The sequence below is a fragment of the Gopherus evgoodei genome, chromosome 4 (assembly GCF_007399415.2).
Source record: "Gopherus evgoodei ecotype Sinaloan lineage chromosome 4, rGopEvg1_v1.p, whole genome shotgun sequence".
NCBI lineage: Eukaryota > Metazoa > Chordata > Testudines > Testudinidae > Gopherus > Gopherus evgoodei.
Genome location: NC_044325.1, coordinates 91,196,860 through 91,206,473, shown reverse-complemented (window position 1 = coordinate 91,206,473; position 9,614 = coordinate 91,196,860).

Below are 9,614 nucleotides of genomic sequence, written 5' to 3'. Positions count from 1 at the left end.
GGATCACTAAAGCATCACCACCACTAAGTTCACTCAAAATGTTAACATACCAAGTCAACTGAAAAACATTGAGGGTACAAGTCAAGGTATAAAAAGTATAAATCAGTCTGCAATCAGGCCACAATCAGGGGGCAGAATAGCGATAAATATCACATGCCTCTTCCACAGTCACTCTGTTCTGGTAAGATTTCAAAATGGCCAGTTTTGCCTGAACCAACAGAAAATAAACGAGCAGAAACTGACCAAATGCAAGCACTATATTTCACTGCTAGAGCAAATAGGAGAAAACCAGTCCCAAACCATTGAAAAGCTGCTGCAAAAAAAGTGCAGAACTCAGACAGGGGAAAAATAGGAAAAAATGAACCACATCCCAAACCAAACAGAGGGAGCAGTTCATAGACATCTCAGAAGTAATATGGTTCATAAAATGATAGATTGGTAGGATGCTATGCAGGACCTTCCATGGCAAGTCACCGGAGTGCCTACAAAGGGGAGGTTTGTACCATGTCCTCCAATCTTGGGACACAGAGTCACTCAAGGTCATATCAGGGAGATCAGAAAGGGTAGCATAATGTCACATATGCCTGAGAGCTGCTTCTTGGCCATGTTTGCAAAAGAACATTTACCAAACCCTTCCAGGACAGCCATCTGCCTCATTGCACAAGGATCTCATCCTCAGAAAGGGAGATAATTATAGACTCAGACTCTAGGACTGGAAGGGACCTCGAGAGGTCATCGAGTCCAGTCCCCTGCCCTCATGGCAGGACCAAATACTGTCTAGACCATCCCTAATAGACATTTATCTAACCTACTCTTAAATATCTCCAGAGATGGAGATTCCACAACTTCCCCAGGCAATCTATTCCAGTGTTTAACTACCCTGACAGTTAGGAACTTTTTCCTAATGTCCAACCTAAATCTCCTTTGCTGCAGTTTAAGCCCATTGCTTCTTGTTCTATCATTGGAGGCTAAGGTGAACAAGTTTTCTCCCTCCTCCTGATGACACCCTTTTAGATACCTGAAAACTGCTATCATGTCCCCTCTCAGTCTTCTCTTTTCCAAACTAAACAAATCCAATTCCTTCAGCCTTCCTTCATAGGTCATGTTCTCAAGACCTTTCATCATTCTTGCTGCTCTTCTCTGGACCCTCTCCAATTTCTCCACATCTTTCTTGAAATGTGGTGCCCAGAACTGGACACAATACTCCAGTTGAGGCCTAACCAGCACAGAGTAAAGCGGAAGGATTACTTCTCGTGTCTTGTTTACAACACACCTGTTAATGCATCCCAGAATCACGTTTGCTTTTTTTTGCAACAGTATCACACTGTTGACTCATATTAAGCTTGTGGTCTACTATGACCCCTAGATCTCTTTCTGCCATACTCCTTCCTAGACAGTCTCTTCCCATTCTGTATGTGTGAAACTGATTGTTCCTTCCTAAGTGGAGCACTTTGCATTTATTTTTATTGAACTTCATCCTGTTTACCTCAGACCATTTCTCCAATTTGTCCAGATCATTTTGAATTTTGACCCTGTTCTCCAAAGCAGTTGCAATCCCTCCCAGTTTGGTATCGTCCGCAAACTTAATAAGCGTACTTTCTATGCCAACATCTAAATCGTTGATGAAGATATTGAACAGAGCCGGTCCCAAAACAGACTCCTGTGGAACCCCACTTGTTATACCTTTCCAGCAGGATTGGGAGCCATTAATAACTACTCTCTGAGTACGGTTATCCAGCCAGTTATGCACCCACCTTATAGTAGCCCCATCTAAATTGTACTTTCCTAGTTTATCGATAAGAATATCATGCGAGACCGTATCAAATGCCTTACCAAAGTCTAGGTATATCACATCCACCGCTTCTCCCTTATCCACAGGGCTTGTTATCCTATCAAAGAATGCTATCAGATTAGTTTGACACGATTTGTTCTTTACAAATCCATGCTGGCTATTCCCTATCACCTTACCACCTTCCAAGTGTTTGCAGATGATTTCTTTGATTACCTTCTCCATTATTTTCCCTGGCACAGAAGTTAAACTAACTGGTCTGTAGTTTCCTGGGTTGTTTTTATTTCCCTTTTTATAGATGGGCACTATATTTGCCCCCTTCCAGTCTTCTGGAATCTCCTCCGTCTCCCATGATTTCCCAAAGATAATAGCTAGAGGCTCAGATACCTCCTCTATTAACTCCTTGAGTATTCTAGGATGCATTTCATCAGGCCCTGGTGACTTGCAGGCATCTAACTTTTCTAAGTGATTTTTTACTTGCTCTTTTTTTATTTTATCTTCTAAACCTACCCTCTTCCTGTAAGAACTCACTATATTAGACATTCCTTCAGACTTCTCAGTGAAGACCGAAACAAAGAAGTCATTAAGCATCTCTGCCATTTCCAAGTCTCCCTTTACTGTTTCCCCCTCCTCACTGAGCAGTGGGCCTACCCTGTCCTTGGTCTTCCTCTTGCTTTTAATGTATTGATAAAAAGTCTTCTTGTTTCCCTTTATTCCCATAGCTAGTTTGAGCTCATTTTGTGCCTTTGCCTTTCTAATCTTGCCTCTGCATTCCTGTGTTATTTGCCTATATTCGTCCTTTGTAATCTGACCTAGTTTTTCATTTTTTATGAGACGCCTTTTTATTTTGCAGGTCACGCAAGATCTCATGATTAAGCCAAGGTGGTCTTTTGCCACATTTTCTATCTTTCCTAACCATCGGAATAGCTTGCTTTTGGGCCCTTAATAGCGTTCCTTTGAAAAATTGCCAACTCTCCTCAGTTGTTTTTCCCCTCAGTCTTCATTCCCATGGGACCTTACCTATCAGCTCTCTGAGCTTACCAAAATCCGCCTTCCTGAAATCCATTGTCTCTATTTTGCTGTACTCCCTCCTACCCTTCCTTAGAATTGCAAACTCTATGATTTCATGATCACTTTCACCCAAGCTTCCTTCTACTTTCAAATTCTCAACGAGTTCCTCCCTATTTGTTAAAATCAAGTCTAGAACAGCTTCCCCCCTAGTAGATTTTTCAGCCTTCTGAAATAAAAAGTTGTCTGCAATGCAGTCCAGGAACTTATTGGCTAGTCTGTGCCCCGCAGTGTTATTTTCCCAACATATATCTGGATAGTTGAAGTCCTCCATCACCACCAAATCTTGGGCTTTGGATGATTTTGTTAGTTGTTTGAAAAAAGCTTCATCCACCTCTTCCACCTGATTAGGTGGCCTGTAGTAGACTCCCAGCACATCACCCGTTTTTTACCCCTTTTAGCTTAACCCAGAGACTCTCAACACTTCCATCTCCTATGTCCATCTCCACCTCAGTCCAAGTGTGTACATTTTTAATATATAAGCCAACACCTCCTCCCTTTTTCCCCTGTCTATCCTTCCTGAGCAAACTATACCCATCCACACCAACATTCCAGTTGTGTGTATTATCCCACCAAGTTTCAGTAATGCCAACAATGTCATAGTTGTATTTATTTATTAGCACTTCCAGTTCTTCCTGCTTATTACCCATACTTCTTGCATTTGTATATAGGCATCTAAGATACTGGTTTGATCTTGCCTCCCAGCTTTGCCCTGATCCTCCTTTCTCTCTGCCATTATAGCCCGTGCTCCCTCCTGTTTCCAACCCATCTCCCAGGTCTTGTTCCCCACTTACCTGTGGGGTTTGCTCACCTGTCCCCGTCGAACCTAGTTTAAAGCCCTCCTACTAGGTTAGCCAGTCTGTGCGCAAATAAGGCCTTTCCCCTCCTCGAAAGGTGAACGCCATCTGTGCCTAGCAGTCCTTCCTCGAATAGCATCCCATGGTCGAGGAAGCCAAAGCCCTCCTGGCTACACCATCTTCGCAGCCAGGCATTCACCTCCACGATGCATCTGTCTCTGCCTGGGCCCCTACCTTCAACAGGAAGAATGAAAGAGAATACCACCTGCGCTCCAAACTCCTTAACCCATACTCCCAGAGCCCTGTAGTCACTCTTGATCTGCTCAGTGTCACACCTCACAGTATCATTTGTGCCCACATGGATGAGTAGCATGGGGTAGTAGTCAGAAGGCCGGATAATCCTCGACAATGCCTCTGTAACATCTCGGATACGGGCCCCTGGCAGGCAGCATACCTCCTGGGATGAATGGTCAGGGCGACAGATGGATGTCTCCGTCCCCCTCAGCAGAGAGTCTCCAAACACCACTACTCTACGTTTCTTATCAGTGGCAGCAGACCTCCCAGCCTTAGGGGTACGAGGCTTCGCCTCCTTAACTGTTGGGGGTGATTCCTTCTCTCCTGTATCAAGAAGAGCATAACGGTTATCTATTACCACAGCAGGAGGGTTCGCAGCAGGGGTGGAGCACTGCCTGCTGCCAGAAGTAACCAGCTGCCAGTGTCCACCCTGAGCCATCTCCTCCTCCACTGGTGCGTCAGTGGTCCTGTGAACTGGGACAGCTACGTCAGCTGTCTGCACATGGATATTGTCCAGGAATTGCTCATGGATACGGATGTTCCTCAGCCTAGCCACCTCCTCCTGTAGCTCTCCCACCTGCTGCCTGAGAGATTCCACCAGTAGACACCTTTCACATTGGATGCCACCCCCAGCCTGGATATCAGTAAGTGGAAATTGCAAGTTACAGTCTTTGCAAGCCCACACCAGAATCTGGGTAAAAGCATCCATGCTTTGGGGCTCTGTCTGGCTACAGGCACAGGTGGAGGAGACAGAAGCAGTGGTGCCACAGGTGTTGCGGGTCCTCCTCACCATCGTAAGCCTCCCTCTGTCAAACTCTCTCAAATTCCCATCTGCAGCTCCCTGTCCGCTCTGCTCTGCTTTAAACAGAAAGGTTTTGGATGTGGCTTGGTTTATAGGTTCAGGGGACCAATGGGTCACAGATGAGACCGACAAGGGACCCCCACTCCCTTCCTACTCCCCTTCCACACTCCCTTGCAAAACTCCCTGTTAGCAGCTCCTGTTCACTAAGCTCCCTGGTCGCTTGTGCGCAGCTTTATAAAGCCCTGGCCTGAGTGAATGCCCGCCCACTGGTTAAGGCTCAGCCAATTACCAGAGGCTTCTAGCTTTCAAACCTTCCTTGGTAGCTCCGCCTCCAACTGCCAGCTATGGCACACGGTCCTTCAAACAAACAAACCACCCCAACAACCAAACCGACTGACAAACACAAGCTCAGCACACAGCAAGTAACCCCCAAACACAAACACACACACTGCAGACAGTCACTTACCCCACAGATGCTGTATGTGCTCCTCCTTCACCTGGAGAACTCCCTTGCAAAACTCCCTGTTAGCAGCTCCTGTTCATGGGATCTCCCACCCCCAGAATGATCATTTCCTGAAAAACCTTTCTGCAAATACTGAGCAAAAAAAAAACAATACCACACCACACCACCCACTCACCCCCACACACCACAGACTGGATATTGGTCTGAGCAGCAAGAGATGTCACCGACCTACATCTTGATCAAGTAGGAACAATCAGGTGGGACAGCTTGGCCAACTTGGCATGGGAAAAGACAGACAACAGGTTCCTGGAAAAGAGCTTCAACAGGAAAAAGTGGGTTAAAAAATGGTTCTTCCAAGAATCTGAAAACTGGAAAACACCTGGTCTGGCCATGCACTTCACAGAAATTGGCAGGCATTAAAAAGTCCATAATAGAATGGAGGCAAATCTAGACTCTCTAATTGAGCAGGTGCCAACAATATAGGTGAGAGTCCAGCATGATGGAGTAAAGAGAAGGCGAGAGACTTTCAGGCCATTGGGGAGTCAGAGTACAGCAACCACAGAACAGACTTTGTAGGCAAAAAACTGCCACTCTCCAGATCAATGAGCCTTGGCCCTCCTCATCTAATGGAAGGATGAAAGCAGGGAGTAACCAGTTGTAACTATTCCCCTCTAAAAATGGGGAGTATGCCTCTGAATCTGGTCCAAAGGGTGTGGGGGGGCACTCTAAGAGTGGGCTTGGTAAGCCTGATAGCAGTGGTGGTCACAACTGGAGTGGGGTTCTCTGGCTCCACAGGAGCGGGTGGCTGTAGTGTCATGATCACCTGCTGGATCAGCTGTTGCTGCTGGGCCAATAGCTCCTGGAGCAACTGCTGCTGCTAGTTGGCTATTTGCTGAAATAGTTGTTGCTGCTGGACGATGATTGGTGTTTTGTTCAGCCATCCATTTTAGCAGCTGCCCCATCTCCATTCAGTGAGAGGAGGGTTGGAGGTAGTGTTTGCTTGAGGGTTTTTCACTCCCAGATTTGCCTGCTTTTCTCCACCAGAACTGTACAGGCCTAGTGGCTGGAGTGCTTGACTTGAGCCCCTTTGCTTGGTTGAAGCACCTCAATCTTTAAGGCAGGAGGTGAATGGGGAACCCAGGCCCATACACTCCATTGGATCCCAGCCCAGGGCCCTGCGTGAGTTAACCCCTGAGCATTGGCTACAGGTAGAACTGGGCAGGGCTAGCTGGGCCCAAAGACTCTCTTTAACCCCTTCTACGCCAGCAGATAATTGCTCTGCTTTCATAAGCATACATGGTAAAATATTAAAAACCAACAGTTTCAACACATTTCCATCTGGAGGAGCCTGCCTTGCACAACCTCCTTCATAGACAGGATCTGTTCCCTTGCACTCTACGAAAAATAACAGCTACCCTAGTAATGCATTGGAAAACTTCCCCTTCCCAATCCTGCAACCAGCTCCCCTGATTATCAGAGTCTGACTGCATCTCTTGCAAGAGCACAAAATCAGCCCATCTTTGTCTGAGAAAATCTAAGAGTTGTGCTCTTTTATGACCATTCCAGCATCCATTAATATTTAGAGAGCCAAAGTTGAGGAGCCCACAGACACTAGAAGGAGAGAGACAAGAAGCTGAGAGAAATAAGGGAGAGTGGAAGTACTTTGGGGGTGCGGAGAAGGAATGGGGAGGCTTATGTATCTTGAGAACCCCTCACATGCTTCCACACTTTACTCAACAACTTTTTGAGATGGAAATGTTTTCTATGATCAACTGAGATCTCTCTCAGGACAAGGGCAGCTGAATGAACAAAGCACTGTAAATTAGGGAAAAAAGTCCTCAACTTCCTGCCTCACATAAGTGCTGGTCAAAAAGTCACTAATCTCCTTCATGCTGTACCCACCCTTCCTATATAGCTGACTGGCTGGGAGTCACTGAGGAGTCAGAGATCATCAACATTCCCATCATCTCCCTCAGACTCTACCAGCTCAGAAGAACACTGAGCTGCCACTGTAACATTCTCATCATTCACAAAGGAGAGAGATTCAGTGAGAGCAGCTGGCATATCTGCTAAGAGAGGTAGGCAGTGCAGCCCCAGACAAGGACCTAGCATCATCACTGCAGCATGCAGGAGCAGGAGCCTGAGGGCTTGTCATACCAGGAGACGAAAGCTCCGCAGTGGGAGCTCCAGAGATGGGGCTACCACCCAGTGCAGCACTATCCTTCTCAGGGCACATAGCTTGATCCTCAGCTACTGCCAAAGCTCAGGGGCTAAAGTTTTAGCCCTTTTAGAAATAGGCCCATAAATCTGTCTCGCTTCACCCCCTGCCCATCTCTAGAACCTGTCTCCGCTTGCTCTGCAAGGAGGTGCTCCTAGGGCTCGCTTCTGTCTTGGCACAAGTGATGGGATTCTTCTGAGAGTGTGGAGTGGGTGCTCCATGGACAATGGCAGACCACATATGGTGAGTGAGGGAGACAATCACTGTCTCCTGCTGGTCCCTTGATTTTCTAGCCCCCACCTCACTATCCTGGGGTCCCACTTTCTTACTGGGGAACCCAGAGCAGTGCATGGGTTGGACCCCCTCAGATGATCAGGGACACCACACAGTGTTTTCAGAGATAGCAAACACTGTATAATCTACCCTGTCTATGTGGTGATTTAAAACCAGGTACAAGGGCTGCTTGGGGTAATTTAGAACCACATAAACCTGGCACCAGAGCAAAATAGAATGCCTCACAGGCTGCAAGAACCCAAGTAACAGCATCTAACAGCACAAATTCCATAATGGGAGAGAGCAGACACTAGTGTTTCATTGTGAAAGAAAAGCGGGTTTGGAAAATTGGGGGGGAACTCTATTTTAGTGGCAGGAGTAAACAGGGAAAACCAAAGACTCCCAGATGATTCACAAACTGCTCCTGGGACAGGAAAATCTCTATAGATTTGTTCGTTCAAAAGGCAGATTTATATTAGCCCAGCCACTAACCTTACCTATGCTCTGCAATACATTCTCCACAGTACAGGGGACATCAGGCACACACTGAATCTCATGCTTTCAGGTCAAATTTCTTAATCCATCAGAATTAGACCCCATGAAAAAGCTCCCCACCCTGGCAAAGTAAAGCAGGTGAAGCAACAAAAAACAAACAAAACAAAGACAGACACCAACTAACAGAAACACAGCTAGTACACACAGCACATACCGAACACAGCTTCATTCTCAAAAGCTCCCACAGTTCAGAGAGAAAAAACAAAAAAAGATTTGATTGCCTGGTGGTTTGACCACCCACCTAGGAAACAGGAGAGCCAGGTTCCAGTCATCCATCCGAATATCCCATGGCTAAATGTTTAGAGCACTCTGAGAGGTGAGGGAACCTCTCAATCTTTTCTCCTCCTCAGGTAGTGAGAGGAATTTAACCTTGGTCTCCTACATCCCACCATGACTGTTCTAACCACTGGGCTAAAAGTTATAAGGTAGACAGCAGCACCACTCCCTGCTGCCACCGCCGCCTTCGCCACCTTCTTCTTCTTCTTCATTTCAAATGGGACCCAATCTATTAAATAGCCTCCTAGCACACCTACAGGCCCTGCAGATGAGATAGCAGAGCTGAATTTAAAGCCCTGGAGTGGAGCATTACATACTTAGGCCCCAATCACTGTGGCTACTTGTGTGTTTAGGTTAAGCATGTGATTAAGTACCTCACTGGACTGGGGATCTAACTCATACATTTGCTTTTTTAGAGCTTTTATAACACACCTTTTACTTCTGACTGTAATCATGGGTTCTCTTTTTTCAGTTTTAATTTTCCCATTGCTTTTAAATAAAGTATCCTTAGAGGTAAGATTTACCACCAAATTTCTCTCTCTTTTACCTCATAGTGTATATCTGAAATAACTGTACTGAAATCAAAAGCAGTCAGTCCAAATTTACACGAGTAACTGACAGGAGAGAGTTTGTCCCATTATTTAAAAAACACCCCATAAATACAATTAAAGAGAGATTACTTACCCAGTTCCCCTTCCCCTGCTCCTCCCTCCCCACCCAAAAAAAACCCTTCTCAATTTTGTTATATTTTGAGGGGGATTTTTGGTTTTTTATTGTTGGGGGGGGTCGTCAGTCTTCCCATATCATGTTTATTTCTCCTTTTTTTTTTTTTTTTGGGTATAATATGAACCCTGTTAAAATGGTATACAACCACTGCAGCTGAAGAGCAACCTTCAACATTTTTCTGGAGAAAACCCCCCAGATCAGATTAGGTTGAGTTTCTACCAAATCTGCCTGTGCAAACAGCCTGAAATGCCAGTCTATTTAATGGTTTGTAAAGCAAAAACATTGATTTGTGACAGTCACATTGAATCAAAGTCTTGCCAAGACCGATAGGTCCCAGCTGCCAATTGGGAGGC